Here is a 17,697-nt window from a genome sequence, read left to right as displayed (position 1 = left end):
AATAAGGTTAGCAATTGGAATGTTTCGCCAAATGCCTGTCAAAGCATGGGCGAGCTGTTGTTATGTCTGCGGTGGGTCAGATAAGCGGTGTAATTGCAGTCACATTGCAGAGATGTTACATGTGAGACAGCTGGCTCATCCATTCGTTTTGGAGTACATATGTACAGCAATACTTATGTACTTTTATTATATGTGAGTGCAAAGTAAGTTCGAAAATCAATTTAAATTTTTGTACATTCTGTACGAGTGGGAAATGAACATGGAGAATACTCCACTTTCATGGCAATCACATAAAAGAGCCAAGTCGCCATTTCTAATGTTCCTCATTTCCAATGCTCGTCATAACTTTCGAATTAAACAATAAAACTGAAACTTAATTTGGTGCAGTTACTTTATGACCGACAGTAGGTACTGTAATAACTCCATTACCATATATCCAATATAAAACCCACACGGTTCTCAAGGAAGAACAACGTCAAATTGATACACCTTCAAGGCGTATGAATTCAATAGGATTCGATATCACCTGAATGTTCTCTGTTTTATTTTAACGACAAAAAAGACAGATCGATTTGGTCGGTTTTAATTCCATGCATCAAATCGTTCTCTAAAAGCGATTTCATTAACTCTTATCAGAGTATTTTGGGGAAACCAACAATGAAATCTATTTGTTCACCTTCCACGGATACCTACATGGTGATTCACCGATGTGTTAATATTCTGGTACGATAGGATGCGGTCTTGATTAGTAGAAGGCATTAAAGTCATGGTTATCTCCACTCATCAAACAGTTTTCGATAGGGCAATCTGTTATATGATTCTTGGCCTCGATTATTATGATGAACAATGCTGCCTGGCGATAAGGAATTGTATTCATTTTGTATGACAACAAAGGCCGAATAAAAAATATGAAGATTGAGGCATATTCAAGGGCTGAAATCACGAATTTTTATACTTTGCTACCCTGAATATTACTTTATCCAGCAGTCGTTTTTACTGTTGCCATTTCATGCAGGTTAACCGTATGTTGACACCCAACTTATTGTTGGAATGTTAGGAAGAAAGTGTTTCTTTTGACCTCAAGAATCTACTGTTAAAATATTTGTACGAGTCAAAAACTCACCCTGTCTTTTACTGTCTTATAACAGTAGACTCCTGGAGGTCAAAAGAAACACTTTTTTCCCTTTACCATTTATTACGAATCGACCCGGTTTAAAAGATACAGACTCTTGAAAAACCATATAGAAATTGTATTTTTAGTTCTCGATTTCATTGAACGAATTGAATTTCGGATTATAGTTTTTCATTTATTTGATGGATCTTTTTCGAACACAAGATATCACCCACGTCTTCCAGTTTTATCATGACGTACCATAAAAATATCAAAAAGCCAAAGAACTCATCTCTTGAAACTAAGTTGGACACTATATAATGAATTTTTGTGTGTACAAAAACTCAGCATTCAAATCTTCATTGCCCAAAAACTGATGCTGGTTGGTACACCAAGCATTAAGATCTGAGTGAGGCAGGATCACAATCTCAGTGCAATCCGAGACTTCTGCATCAGATGCAAGCACGTTTCTATCTGTACGTTATCGTTTAACGAGTAATCAGTATGAAACTGAAAGTAATTCAGTTTTCTACCGGAATTCAGCGTATAAGTACTAATTGGTTCATTTGGAGGTTCATTATCGGCGTTTGTTACGAGCGGCCATAGAAAGCGAAGTGATCTAGGTGTCAGCGGTAGTGATTCAATGTCATGAAACAAATCAGCGTGACTTTGATTGATCTTAAAGAGGAATATTACGTGAGAACTGGCAAACGAAGAGAGAACGAAGAAACGTGTTGCGGTTAGATTGAACCAGAAAAATAACAAACGAGTTTAATGCAAGAATTTCCTCCTTCAAACCCTTTTCCTCATAATGCTCAATAAATAAACAGGATGAGAGTTTAACAACACAATTCGATGCTACTGGTTCAGTATCGAATAAAAAGCAGTGGTCCTGCCAACGCTTCTTTATGGAAGCGGAAGCTGGACGCCCTACAGGCGACATATTAAACAGCTCCAACAAACGCAACATTGTCATCTTATACAAATAATGCACAACATTTGGTTCCACAAAGTTTCAAATGCAGAAGTCTTGCAGCGCGCGAGTTGTGTAACAATTGAGACTCATGTAACGAGGGCCCGACTCAGATGGAGCAGCCACATTCTGAGGATGCAAGACACAAGACTCCCCAAAATAAAATAGCTATGTATGGCGAATTCACAGAGGGAGCTCGGAAACCAGGAGGCCAGTATAAGCGGTTCAAAGATACACTGCATCAATCCCTAAAATCAGTTAATGCCAAACATAACTGGGAACAACTAGCTTTAGACAGATCACAGTTGAGGTCTTTGGTCCACAGTTATAATGGAGACTCGAGAAAAATACAGCGGTGGCCAGATCTGGTTGGTGACTATCCATGCCCGGAGTGTGGAAGGATCTGTAGGTCACGGTTGGGTCTCTTCAGTCACAGGAGGGCACAAAGTCGCAATAAGCCCTAAGAAATTATGAGTTTGATCACACCGATAGTTTTGTTTTTGAGTCTTTTTGAAGATTTATGAAGTGATGAATGGAGAGAGTCTAAAAGAATGAATCCTTAGAGAGATCAGCTCTTCATGAATAGTTACAAAATATAAAGCAAAAATGTGGAAGAATTCAAACAAAGCACTCTAACATTACCATGAAGAAATAGCAAAATAATTGGACCAGTTCTTCCTTCTGTTGAAGTAAAAGTAAAAACATTTTGTGTAATTCATTTCAGCTGCCTTCGGTTGCATGTTCGAAGAAGCATACATCGCGGTAGCCCATGAATTATCTCCACGAAACAGTCCAACATCTCATAGCGTACAGTACCCCGATCTCATTTGCATTCAGAAGTCTCCACTTCTGCAGAAGAAATGCCCATTATTTATAATCGAAAAGAACGGTCTCTGGTCGAGACATAAAATACAGTGAAATATTAAAATCAAAGTCACGCTCGATCTTACGGAACCTGAAAACCCGTCTACTAGTGTCAGCTGGAAACCGGCTAATGGCGTCTATTTTTCTCTCTCTCACTCTCTCTCGAAAATGGCAAACAAACGGCTGAGCCGGTAACCGCGGTAGATGCGGCCGTAACCGATAGATTTTCGAAGATAGATGTGTTTGCCTTGGATCTCAAAACATTCGAAATAATATGAATGAATCATTGGTCAGCTGTTCATTTTAGATACACATGAACTTTAATATACACAAACACTACTCATGGGTTTGGTTTTGTGGAATCTACAAAACTACACCTTTATAATCTTATGACACTAATAGTGCTTTTCAGACAGAGGTGCAAAGGGATCATTTTAGGGGGGTCTAACGCCTGCTCATTTTTTACCAAAAATATCGAGAATTTCGAAATCGAGTTTTTGTGCTAGGGTGGAAGCCTAGGCAACGCTGATTGTATAACCGGCAATCCCAATTTGATAAGATAAATATAACAGCAGATATCGCAGATTGAAATTTCTAATTTTTGAAAAATACCATTTCGGTGATGAAAATCCAAACTTAGAGAGATAGGGTTTCAAAGTTGCTCGTAATAAATTAAGCGTGTTCGAAAACCTATATTTGCTCACCAAATTTTCGGATATCTGACACTGTTTACCAGAAAATCATATTTTACATGTTTCCATTTTTCAACTTTCGAGTCAGGTATCTAGCAGAAATATCATAGTAGCTCAAACGTGATACACAGGTACTCTAAAAGAGCAACTCTTCTAGTAATAAATCTGAGTATTTCATCCATCTCGGCGCAACCGTTCGGTCTTGAGGAAGTTTTAACTGAACCCAACTTTTTGGGAATTTTTCGAAGGTCAAGTTTCAAGTCGGGTATCTTCCAGAAAAATCATTGTAGATCTGAATGTGATACACATTCTGAAAGAGCAACTCCTCTAGTATTAGCCCTGAGAATTTCATTCATCGCGGCACCACCGTTCGGTCTTGAAGAAGTTTGAACTGGCACTGTTCAGGGGAATTTTTTTTTCCAGTTTTCATTTTCGAGTTGACTTCGGAGAGCTCTCTAGAGTGCAATTCTCTATTGAATCATCAACCGTTTGGTTTTCCACAATCTTCAATACAACTTCAATGCACTCCATATACTAGGACAGTAATAGGACACCCTGATTTTCAGAGAGAGGAGCAAATATGTCATTTTAGGGGGTCTAACCCCTTGCTCATTTTTGACCAAAAAATCGAGATTTTCGAAATGGAGTTTTTGTGCTAGGGTGGGAGCCTTGGCGACACTGATTATAGAACCGAAGGTCTGAAATGGATCGGAGGAATATAACGGGAGATATTCCATATTGAAATTTGAGTTTTTTGAAAAATGCCATTTCGAAGATGAAAATCTAAACGAAGGGAATGTTTGAATGTTTTCATCCAAGCAATCAATTTACTTTCGTAACTGTAAAACTGGGTAAAACTTCATTCCCCTGTCATCTTGTTGATTCACAGTGATTGAGGATATTTGCATTGTATGGCTATGTGAACAGACAACTTGAAGCTATTAACAAGGAACCTCATTGTCAGGCTAGGATTGTTAAATATTTTCTTCTTTAGAATAAAAAGTCTTTCATGTTATCTTTTGGCATGATTCCATAGAATTCTCACTTTTCGTACTAATTTGCAACAACGTAATAAAAGTAATAATGGTTTTTGGACCACTATATTGAATGCATGTTTACCACATAATGAAGTGATACTGTGACTAATAGATTGCAGTTCTGCATGAGAACTCATTTCTATATATCTATTCCCTTTGTGTTTGTTCACGCACAGTGTTGAATGTTGAAAGATAATTAATTGTGTAGATTTATTTAATTTTTTCATAAATTTATGGGGCTCCATTTTATTTTCTGTGAAAAAAGGGTGAAAGCTATTATTTTATGAAAAATTGATCTTGTAGGTATATATGCAGAACCAGTAATTTCCTAACTACCTCGTGAATTATTACGGACAATATTTGTTTATGCTTGCAGGTTGCACAGAGATTTCCCATCACATTTTGTTAGTTTAGACATTTTCTATCTTCGTGCGACCGGTTATTTCTCACGTTCTACTTTTAAATTCATATTTATCAATTGACTTTATGCATTCATCACAAAGCGTAAGCGGTTGTGACAGTAACAGCTAGTTAAAGGTTAAAGTAATATTAAAGGATGAACCTACATTAAATTCACAGTGCGAAAAACATTAAAACAATAAGGAATTTCACAAAAGAGTTCTATTTATGTTTACCTTTCGTTTTCCGTGAAGTTACCCAGAACTGAAATAACCTAAACTGAAAACACTGAATTTTGTGACTTTATGAAGAAATTTCAGGAATACTGAAACTTGTCGTGTTAAAAGAGCTATGCAGATCATTTGAGAATTGCAGATTTGGGTTGTACAAAGAGAAAACATTTTGGTTCCATTCTTCTTCATCATTTGAGTGAAAAAAAACGAGAATAATAACATTTAATTTAAGTTATTTCGTTCCTTATCTTATTTGACATGCTGTACAACCCCAGTGTGTACGTTTTGACAAATAAACAATAAATTTTCGTTTACGACAACCATACAAACAATATAATCACGACAATATTTTTTCCCCAACCGCCTCACAAAATTATCACCTTCGCATCAGCTGTAAATTACCGCCAGCACTTGGATTTCGGAAGGGTGCACCCTTCGAAAAAACACAGATCCGTCCTTAGCCCACCGAACAACTGAAACATAGATACCAACCGTGTTTTCCCTGTGTAGCGACCAATTGGCGAAAATAGGGTTTGGCACCTGAAAAAAAATCGCACTGACGAGATGCAGGTGAGACAGGTGACCGGTAATATCGAAACGACTATGCAGTCTCGCTCAGCCCTGTTTTCAAGGCAAACGCGACACGACTGTCGGCTTTAGAAACGGACAGTTTTGTTGTGTTTTGGTCCGGTCGATCTTTGGGCGAGCTGCAATTCGCGGTCTCAAGACTGACGTTTATTTTATTGTTTGTTGTGTCAGATCTGTTCTTTCGAGGATTCTGAGGAGAACACGGAAGAAATAGGAATTAGGAATAAGAGCGTTATTTTGTGTCGAAGTTCTGCGAAAAACTAATTTTTTCAAAAATGTCAAAGTTCGGATCAATTTAAAATTTTGCTCGCTCAAAAATACGGGTAACATAGCTTCAACCCCCTATATTTTCAATATAGAGGATGGGATAAGTGATACCTACTTGGAATCGCCTTTCTTTGCAGTATTTTGAATGTTTTTCATTCCATTCATTCGTTTTTGAGATATTGAGATCTAAATTTTGTACATAATTGGAAATTTCGTTGAACTTGCTATGGAATCAATCAAATTTTCTATGGTTTCGACGATAAACGTTAACTGTCATACATCATACATCCAAATGTTACTGTTTGTTTCTTTCATGTAGAATTAAGGTAAAAATGGACAGAATGGTTCATTTATTGGCAGAAAGAATGGATCCAATTTAAGGGTGGAGATAAAATTAGAAGCTTGATTGTAATTATGGGTTTTTGCCTGTCGCAAAAATTCAGATTTTCGAATTTCTTTCTCGTTTTTACCAATTTTCTAATGAATAACCATGATATATCTATGAGAGATGATTCCCCAACATAAGGGTCATATAGCGTTCCTCGAACAACTGAAGATCAGAAGAATCATCACTTGGAAGGTGAATTAACATGGTCGAAAGGCCCTCCCGGTCAAAAGCAAGATTGGGAATCTTATATTCATTCATTGCTGTATTCCGTTACCGAGAATAAATTTACAAGAAGACTCAAAAACAAAACTATCGGTGCGATCAAACTTATAATTTCTTAGGGCTACTTGCGACTGTGTGCCCTCCTGTGACTAAAGAGACCCAACCGTGACCTACAGACACTTCCACACTCCAGGCATGCTTGAGTCTCCATAATAGCTGTGTACCAAAGACCTCCTCTGTGATCTGTCTAACGCTAGTTGTTCCCAGTTATGATTGGCATTAACTGTTTTTAGGGATTGATGCAGTGTATCCTTGAACCGCTTATACTGGCCTCCTGGTTCCCGAGATCCCTCTGTTATTTGGCCATACAGAGCTATTTTGGTGAATCTTATGTCTTGAATCCTCAGAATGCGGCCGTTCCATCTGGGTCGGGCCCTCGTTAATTGAGTATCAATTGTTATACAACTCGTGAGCTGCAAGACTTCTGCATTTGAAACTTTGCGGACCATCTGATGTGCATTATTTGTCTTAGATGACGTTGTTGCGTTTGTTCAAGCTGTTTAATATGTCGCCTGTAGGGCGTCCAGCTTTCGCTTCCATGAAGAAGCGTTGGGAGGACCACTGCTTTGTAAACAGCTGTCTTGGTCTTCAGATTGAGGTCGCGATTTTGAAACACTCTGTTCTTAAGCTTCCAGAATGCCCGTGATGCCGAATTGATACGGTTGTGTATTTCCGCGTCAAGGTTAGCCCTAGTATTTATGAAGCTTCCCAAGTATTTGAGCTGCTCGACCTGTTCTAGAGTTTCATTCTCCAGGTTGATATCTGTTTGAAAGCTTTCTGGCGGACTTACCAGGATTTTGATTTTGTCAATATTGAGTCTGAGGCCTAAAGCTTCGTATATATGTTTATAGGTGTCCAACATTATCTGTAGATCCTCTGAGCTGCTAGCGATAAGTGCGCAGTCGTCGCCATATTGAAGTTCCGTGATAAACTTGGTAGGTACGGGTTTTTGCTGTGAGGTGCTCCAGGTTGAACAGTCCTCCATCAAATCTGAATCTTATCTATTCCAACACCTCTTACAGGCATACTCATGTCAGCAATTATCGAGGTATATTATAAAAATTTCAATACTGAAGGGATTTCTTACAATGAGAGTGATCCTTCACCAAAATCAATAGAGAATTTTTGTCGTAGAGTTGATGTTCTTTACAGTGGAATTGAAGAATTGTACCTATGATTAATTCTTTTTTCCTTAGTTATCAGCAAGTACCTATTCGACGCAGTTTGATGATGGCTGTATTATTTACTTTTTCTTTCTCGTTTTCTGCTCTGGTTTTATGTTTCAGACATAATTTCGAGATGGGGGAGAGGATAAAGAAATTTGTATGTCTATAAAAAAGAAGCCCTTCAGTATTAAAAGCTGGTTCTGTAAACAAATTTGTCATAACTACACTACCCCCCAGAAGACAGGGTTTTTTACTGAGGTTGTTCCCTAAGCTTTCCCTTCTTAGATCATAGGCCGAATTGTATGGTACCCACACTAACCTCTGTTGTGCTATATTGTTTGGTAACCAAAAGTGTATGGCTAACATTCAAAAGAATATAATGCTGATAATTTTTTATTTTCATGAAAGTTCAATTTTTGTTGTGATCTTGTCATATCAAGGTTCATATCCAGTTCATTTTGGCCGATGTTTTCGATTCATCCTGTATGAAAAAATTCTCAAATTGCTCAACCCTACGACGGGGATCCAGGTAACCGAAACCATCAACAAAATCTCACGCAATTTAGCGGCTTCTTTAACGAATATCCGCCGGAGTGAAACCGATTAAATATAGCAATGACAGGTTGCCTCGAATGCCGCAGAAACCACCTGGGGTCCCCGCCAACCGACCGTCCTGTGTTTACCTTTTGCAACGGTCGTCGTCGTCATCGTCGAAGATGTCGATACACGATGTGCATCTCTACGATGTTGCTCCTCGCCGAAGATGAGAAGCTGCGCTGAATGGACGACCGACAGGCGTGGGCAGTCTGCAACTCGAATTCCTGTTGTCGTGAATTCATGGGTTGGTCGGAATAGCCATGGGTCAAAATAAACTCGAAGCACCCAGAATCCAGATATGTATGGTCTCTCTCAAAGAGCACAACCACAGCCTTCTCAAACACGAAATAAAGAAGGCTGTGGTAGTAGAACAGATTGCAAATCAGATTCAGAGGAGGAAAAGGTATCCACTCACATAAAACTCATCTGCCTGAAGAGTTAAGATGTTAAGTAACCTTACCTTTTTCAAAATTTTACGATTTTCGACACGCGTATCACAGTAGATCCTTCGATTCGATGAATAGGAGTTGAGCTCATCTATCGTCCACAAATTCGAGGATATATTGAAAAATTCTTAGCTTACTATAGAACCAAACAAAATTTCAATGTCAAAATATTTTATTACTCAACATATTCTCCTCTTAGTTGGATACATTTATTACAGCGAACCTGCAACGTCTCTAGACATTTCAAAAAAATTTTCCTTCTTGTTCAGCAAACCATACCTCCACAGCTTTCATGACCTCCTCGTTGGAAGAAAATTTACGACTTTTCAAACTTTTTTTCAGTTGAGGAAAGATATGATGACTCGGATGGAACCAAATCTGGTGAATATGGGGGGTGTTGTAGTCATTCAACCCCTAAATCACGAATTTTTTGCATGGCAACATGAGATTTGTGTGCAGGGGCGTTGTCCTGCAAAAACAAAACATCTTTGGATAGTTTTCCGCGTCTTTTCTCTTTAATTTTTTTCCATAGAGTGGTCAGTAATGTCGAATAGTAATCTCCGGTTATTGTTCTACCCTTATCCAAAAAATCAACCATGATTACTCCATGGCAATCCCAAAAAACTGAAGCAAGAACTTTACCAGCTGATTTTTGAACACGAAACTTCTTAGGTCTTGGAGCACCAGAGTGTCGCCATTCCATCGATTGTTGCTTTGTTTCTGGATCGTAGAAATGTACCCAAGTCCCATCCATAGTAACTATTCGGTTTAAGAAGTCTACATCGTTTTCAAATCGAGCACAGATCGAACGCGATGCTTATACCCTTGCACGCTTTAGGTCAACATTCAAACAATTTGGGATTCATTTTGCAGCAATTTTTCTCATGTCCAAATTGACGTGAACTATAATGATGAACGCGTTTGTATGAAATATTCAGTGCTTCAGATATCCGTTTTAGCCCAATTCGACGGTCTGATAAAATCATGTCATGAACTTCATCGATATTTTCGGAGACTGACATAGAAACTGGCTTTCCCAATCGGTCATCATCTTCAATGGAAAATTCACCTCTTTTGAAGCTTGCAGTCCAATTTTTTACAGTCGCATACGAAGTACATTGATCACCAAGGATATTAAGCATATTTTCCTAAATCTGCTTACCTCTTAACTTTTTCAAATACAGGTACTTGATGATGGCTCGATACTCCAATTTTTTGATTTTCACAATTTCGGTGGACATCTTCTTTCTTTTAATTTATTGCGTAACTCTGGTTTACTTTTTTGACCTCAAACTGCACACTGACACTTCTGATCAGTTATTGTTCGTTGCTATGGTACTTAACGCAATATTTTTTTTTATGCATGGAACTGGTCTAGGCTAACTAGACATCAATACATCCTCGTAGAGCAACAGGACCTTAAGGAAAATTTTTTAAACTTTTACCGATGGCAGATATTAGTTCATATGCCTGATTATGTATCAGTGTACACTCACCGCTCTTTTGTGGCTAGATTAAAAGCGATAATCTGATCGGACCGTCTCAACCATAAATTATAACCTCAGTTGCAACCATGTTTGTGTCAGGTGTCTTGTAAAGAAAGCAGGAAATGGAAGAGCGCTCTGTAGTACTAACAGGCCTACATATACCAGTTCTCATGTAGGTCTTTTCTGCCCTTGGCCCGGTTATCAGCTAATTACCGAGCAATTCTGAGTTCCTGTTTTCACGTACTCACCGTGTAGACTGAATCGAGAAATTAGGTCTGTAGGATTCCGTATTTTTGGATTTTCCGTGTTTTCGTTCAGCGAGGATCAATTTTGTGGGTGTATACCATGTGAAAGCCACGTCTGATTTATTACCCTTCGTCTGGAGAGGAATAATATACGAGTTGTTGCCTAAGCGCCACTTACACGAAAGATATGTCAACATGAAGTCATGAATTAGCTAGATCCATTTACCTATTTCAGTGTAACCAACAGCATTATGGGATTATGCATATTTTCGAAATAGAAAAACCCTTTCATACATTTTGAAGTAGTGGGAGTCTTGCTCAGGTAGGAGACTTGAACCACCTCAAATATTTTAATTCAAATTTCGCGCTACCGGTATCGTAAATAGCTTGAGACATACTCGTAACAAGGCACATCTAGTGGAGGCTCCATTTTGGATTGGACAAAGAGACATGGACTGAGTAATGTCAGCAACTAATTGGCTCTTTTATAGAAAGAGAGAAATGATCGTCGGGCATTTACCTGTCTCTTTTTTGTTCACATAGAGGTGAGTGTTGTCCAATCAAAATTCTAGAAAAAGACAACTGCATGCCCGATGTTCAGTTTCTCTCTGTCTATATGGGTTATAACAACACAATCTATCGAGGAATGTGTATGAAATTGGGGTTAAGTAATAAAATGAACATTCGAAAGTATTTTTCTCCATCCGCATGATCCTGAACTTGAAATAGTCCTCGTCTCCAAATCCAATTTGTTCTAAGTGGATTAGCACAATATTTTATTACCTTCGTAACGTAGAAATGTTATTGCGTGTTGCGCGATGAGGAGGAGGCATCAAAAGAGCTTTAAAATTGAATCCTGGAGGCGGACCAACTTTTCCAGCTATTCATTGCAACAGAAAGGTTGCACGGTAGTGACTGGCGGTGTATAAATCGAGAGATTTATGGTTTATTTTAGGACGGATTATGATATAACATAATCGGACGTATTGTCCGGAGTAAGGAGCGCGTTTTTGTGGCCATTGTTGATTTATCTAGAATGTTTTATGCGCTTTTATTAAGGTTAAGTCCTTCATGCTATGAAATTGATTGGAGTACCTACATCTTCACTAACGGTGTAGCGCAGAATGTAATGTAATACAGTTACGAGGATGTATTGATATCTAGTTAGCCTAGACCAGTTCCATGCATAAAAAAATATTGCGTTACCATAGCAACGAACAATAACTCACTAGAAGTGTCAGCCTGAAGTTTGAGGTACAAAAAGTAAACCAGAATTACGCAATAAATTAAAAGAAAGAAGATTTACACCGAAATTGTGAAAATGGAAAAATTGAAGTATCGAGCCATCATCATTTAAAAGGGTTAAGAGATAAGCAGATTTACGAAGATATGCACTGAACATTTCATACGAAAGCGTTCATCATATAGTTCACGTCAATTTGGACGTCAAAATGGATCGCCAAATGTTTGAATGTTGACCCAAAGCGTGCAAGGATAGAAGCATCGCGTTCGATCTGTGCTCGATTTGAAAACGATGTAGACTTCTTGAACCGAATTGTTACTATGGATGAGCTGTATCTTTTTATCAGTGCCGAATCGGAAAAAAGTTTCTTTTGACCTCAAACATATACTGTTAAAATATGTCTACGAGTCAAACCTCACCCTGTAGGTTGGCTGGAGAAAGCAACGTAATAGAACTGGAATACTATGAAAAATATGAATGATGATGTTGGATCTTAGCACTGATTCCACAGGCTGTACACCTCTTAGCAATCAACCAAGTTTAATATTAGCTTTAACGATTATTCTATCATCATATTTATAGCCATCGCCTACCGACAACTTTTTCTAGATCATAATTTCAATATTTACGACATTCGATCTAATCACCAGCCAATCATCTTCCATTAATCGATTATATTCCGGTAGCTTCGAATTAATCAAAGTAGCCACATGAATCTGGTCTGGAGATGTTTCGAAAAACGGCAGATTGATTAGTTTTTCTCAAAGTCGAGGAGATTTATGTTAATTCAATATTAGAGCCAATATGTTTCCTTGAAAATGCGATCATTGTAAGGTAATCAAGACGGCAAACTATATTTCCATTAACATACACCGTGTAATGAAAGATTGCGAAAAAAGTGCAGGGAACAAGCGATGACTTCGTTTAAGAACAGACAGTCCACTGTATACATTAAGCACTACTCAGAAATTGAAGTGAATAATTAGACTCATAAAAAATAAAGAAACATTACTCAACACATGGAAAATGCATCAACCAGGAGTTCATTTTTTTTCGAAAATCATTCCAAGGTTTAAAAAAACGATGTTTGCACCTAAGAACTTGTATATTGTGTGAATTAAGGTATATTTAAACGAATAGCAACTCTTCTGAGTTAGTGGGTGATTATTCTTTGTTCAAAATAATGAGGAACTATCAATTAGCGTATAGAAAATTTTGTTGCCTTTCAATTCTACCAACGAAAACGAAAAAATGGTCCCATTTTTGACCGCATGTTGCAAACACACACATCTCATACTTATTTGATTCGCGAAATATGTGTAGACTTTCGGATCAGAAAATAAACGTGGTAAAGTAACAACAAATGTACATTAGCATTGTTAATCTCGGACAATTATTAATTGCCACATATTTCACGATCATAATCGATGCGATAATGTAATAACATATATCTATATTTCACCAAGCCACGCATATTGAATACCGCTGAATTAATTGCCAACATCACAAAGAGCAAAATGTCAATCTGTAACTCCATTGTTCATTTTGAACTTAACAAGAAACGGGAATGTACCGTAGTATACAATTCGTATTTTTTTTCAGAAAAAACTCAACCATTTCTTGATAAATTTCTGCAGAAAATATGGTAATACAGCATGACAGTAACAATGCGCCCATCAGAAATCCTTTCATAAACCGCCTATGAAGGGTATTTCACGGTGCTTCTTCAGGGGTGTGTTGATCTGTCGCATAACATGTCCTAATGATAAATTGTGGGAAGGATGATACAATCTTGGGGAGTTCCCGATTGACTCATTCCATAAAAATGCCCATATTTTCTACCTGGATATGCTCCGTTATTCTGAATTAACAATGGATGTTCGTGTTTTCATAATGGAAAGAATGGACCGCCCAATCCCTCAAAAATGTTATCGGAATTCTGTTGTGTTTATAACACAATTAGGTACCTATATTTTGTCTTTTATTAAATACATATATGTAAAAAAAGCGCATAATATCAATGGTAGCTTCTAGCTTCTTTATAAAGTTTTGGTTCGCGTTCAATGGCTCACTGTGTATATGCTTTTGAGGGGGTGAATACTTAATACTCAAGGGTATATCGAAGAAGAAATTTTCGGAAAGGTCGATATACGTTAAGGCGTTGGTTGTTTTATAAGGATAATTGTTGTTCTCCATATCAATTTGTCAAATTGACCATTCACTGGATAAGTATTTCTTGGATTACATAACGATCCATCTTCTGAGGATTGAGAATGCTTCTGTAGTGAAAAAATTGTTTACTATTTATCGGCCGAAATAGCTCAGTTGGGAGAGCGTTAGACTGAAGATCTAAAGGTCCCTGGTTCGATCCCGGGTTTCGGCAAACTTTTTTCATCGTTACCTATTATTTTATCAAATCCAAATTATTTCAAGTCCTAATGATTAAAGTGCTGGTTTTAACACGCATATAATCTTAATTATGTAGAAGGTTCTTGTCAATAAAATTTGTATGTCTAGAGTATAACCATTATAATTTTTGTCTTTTACTGTGGTGTAACATAAAGATGATACGTCTCAAATTTTCGAATAGACTGCACAAAACGAGATCACAATCTATAATTCATTGACACTGTACATGTGTGTAATTATCCAGTAATTGGTAAAAAAGAATAGGAAGTGAATAATCGATTTTCAATCAATTACAATTTGACTTACCTTCGTTTGTGTATATTTGACCTTAGTACCATCATATCTGAAAATTGAAATGATAAGATCAGCGTCCATTCTCCCAAATTAGCATGAATTCTTGAAATTACCCATGCGATCATCACAAAATTTGAAATTCTAAATGTTTTCTCATTAGTGCGTTACGTACAGACAATGTAACAAAGATAATATACAGCTTAAAAAAATTGACTATAAAAAATGATTATATATCAAATACTTGGAATAAGTTTTTTATTTTCATTGAATTGAATGAAATTTTTCTATACACCTATAGAATTTCGTTTGAAAATTCTCACTTTTACTGAATACTGTTTGAATCATTTATAATATCGCGAAATGTTATCAGAAAATCTAGAAATAACACTAGTCATCTGTTAAGCAATCTTCAATTATCGCATCCACCATTTTATGAATTGAAAAAAAATCACTGGTCGGTTTTGAAGCTATGTACTTTTCCAAGTCGACTTTTTCCATACGAGAGGCGTCTTTTATACGTACACAAACTTTACCTCCCATCAGAAAAAAAAAATTTGGTCCGAGCAGATTCCGAAAGAATATTGAACACAAAAACTTATCATCGGACCTAAGGAAGCTACTCTTGGACACACATATATATGTGTGGTTCAAAACCCAACCCACATGTAACTTCCTTGAATACAAGAAAAGTTTAAGATACAATTTATGTAATTTCGTTTTTTCAATATGTAGATACTGTAGTGGGTTCTTAACCTGTTTGTATCTCTGGTATAAAAAATAAAATAAAATAAATAAATAAAAATAAATACACTCCTCAAACAAATCACATAAACTTACCGCTCCATAACTCCTTGTCCTTCAATATCACCACCTACAGCACTCCCATCGCTTCTGAAATCTCCCTGATAGTCGAATATCTTCTCCATCAGAGGACTCCAAATCTGTGAGGACCCTCCAAGTATGTCATCGATGTTGGTGTGCTTAGAAATGAACAGGTTATCTGGCCTAACTCTACTCTCCGGCACGTTGTCGTAAGGACTCAGTCTACCCCCGTCCTTCGGCATCTCGAGTCCTTCAGGACTTGCTCTATCCCCCAGAGGTATCTGATCGTCAACATTTTCACCTTCCTGGAGCCACCAGGCCGGTTCCCCTGAGTCCTGATGTCGAATAGTTATCAAGGGTTTCTTCGTTGTGTCATCTGCTTCAGCGATGTTTTCTTGGCTGCTCAACCACCAAGCCCTTTCTCCAGAATCTATGTGCCTAATCTTGTGGAGTTCCAAATGCTCGGAATCCAGGGCTGGTTGATTCTTTTCCTCGTTTTCGACTTGGTTCTCGTTAGAATCGTTAAACCAGGAACTGTTGGCGGAATCGTTCTTCCTGATTTTGTACAAAACTCTTCCCAATTCGTCCTTTTGGACCACGTAAGTTCCTTCTGGTGCTTGGCTCTTCTTGTGACCAGAGCTCTCGCTGGAATCCAACCACCAAGAACTCTTCGCCGAGTCATTTCGTCTGATCTTATACATGTTCCTTCCAAATTCATCGGTTTTTTGCTGAAAGTAAACTGTGTCACCATCAGCGTCATTGGAATCCTTCTTTCTGTATGATATCCTACCGTTCTCGTCCTTCTGCACCAAGTATTCCCCATCTAATGCAGGGGTGTTCTTGTGGTCGGAAGACGAGTTTTCACTGGACTCCAACCACCAACCACTTTTCGTCGAATCGTTTCTCCTTATCCTGTACAACGTCTTTCCATTCTCATCAGTTTGGACGTTCACTTGATTCTGCCCAGATCTATTAGCTTCCGAGTTCTCACTCGAATCATTCCACCAAGACGAGTTTCCAGATTCGTTTTTTCTTATTTTATAGATAACTCTTCCGTCTGTCGTCGTACCATCTTCTTTCACCCAATTGGGATAAGTTTCAATTCCCTCTGGTATATCTCCATTTTCGTCCAACCACCAAGGTATCTCCCCAGATGGTACATGACGTATTGGAGGCACTTTTAAAGATATTTTATTAGAATCCTCTTGGTTTTTTTGGTTAACCGACGCTCCCTCAGATGTTTCTTCCGAGCTACCGCCCAACAACCACTTCATTTTCTCCTCAGGCTCCTGTTTGGTCTTGAAGAAACTCGTGACAGGTCCTAAAGCTCTGGTAAGGAATGATTTAGCTTGAGCATTTTGTACGTTGCTAGATTGGTCCCCTCTAGAATCTTCGTGGGGCGTTGAAGGTTGTTCAACCTTCGCATCTTCCTTAGGTTTATTTTTTCCATCATCCTCATTCCCACTAGCGTTAGCTGAGGATAAGGATAGACTCAGATCGGAACTAGGGGACCTCCTACTTCTATTACTGACGCTTTTTTCAGATCCCATCTTCTGGGGCAACTTCGAAACCAAAGAGGCACTGTTATGGAATGATCTGCAACTGGCCAGATTCTCCGAAACATCTGTAGCTTCAGAGTCCTTCACATTCTCAGATTCCGAGTCTGCTGAGCTGACTGAAGTACTCCGTCTGCCCACCCTCTTTTTAGCCATGTCGGACATGTTCAAAATCGATTTTCTGAAATCTTTATTTTGACTAGAAGACAAATGATTCGATAGCGACTTAGATGAGGAATCTCTGGTTGGTATTTGTGGTGGAAGCAGTTTACGTTCATTTTTACCTGCGCAGGGTTTACTGTTTTTATCTTCTGGTACGCAAGAGTGACCTACACTCTTATTCGAACTACTTTTAGGTAAAGATGGAGTGTTCGAAGGACTTTCCTTCTTTTTCGAACTAGCTTGTTCGTTGCCGGAACTTTCACTAGAGTTCGAACTGCTTTTGGTAACTTTCTTGTTGGGACTGGAAAATTTCATATCAAGCATAGAATTCCAAGAGGTTGCAGTTATCCTTGAGGTTCCAGCAAATTTGGAACTTTTGGTAGAGTCGTCCAAACGATCTGACTGTATCGCCTTGTCTATCATTTCGGCCCTGATT

The 17,697-nt window shown here is 38.1% G+C and overlaps 1 protein-coding gene and 1 non-coding gene across 2 annotated transcripts in view; one reads left to right on the top strand and one right to left on the bottom strand.

Moving 5' to 3' along the window:
- Positions 1–5,951, bottom strand: part of LOC123308331 (FH1/FH2 domain-containing protein 3) — a 132,470-nt gene extending 126,519 nt beyond the window's left edge. Inside the window, exon 1 of the mRNA XM_044890946.1 lies at positions 5,802–5,951. The gene's annotated coding sequence lies outside the window, so the exon portion shown is untranslated. The remainder of the gene's footprint in view (positions 1–5,801) is intronic.
- An 8,377-nt stretch (positions 5,952–14,328) lies between these two features.
- On the top strand, positions 14,329–14,401 carry Trnaf-gaa. Its single transcript has one exon. It is a non-coding gene; the product is annotated as a tRNA-Phe (tRNA).
- The last annotated feature ends 3,296 nt before the right edge of the window (positions 14,402–17,697 follow it).

The sequence above is a fragment of the Coccinella septempunctata genome, chromosome 1, assembly GCF_907165205.1.
Source record: "Coccinella septempunctata chromosome 1, icCocSept1.1, whole genome shotgun sequence".
Taxonomy (NCBI): Eukaryota; Metazoa; Arthropoda; class Insecta; order Coleoptera; family Coccinellidae; genus Coccinella; species Coccinella septempunctata.
Note: the sequence above shows the minus strand (reverse complement) of the source record. Positions and strands in the feature narration are given on the sequence as shown.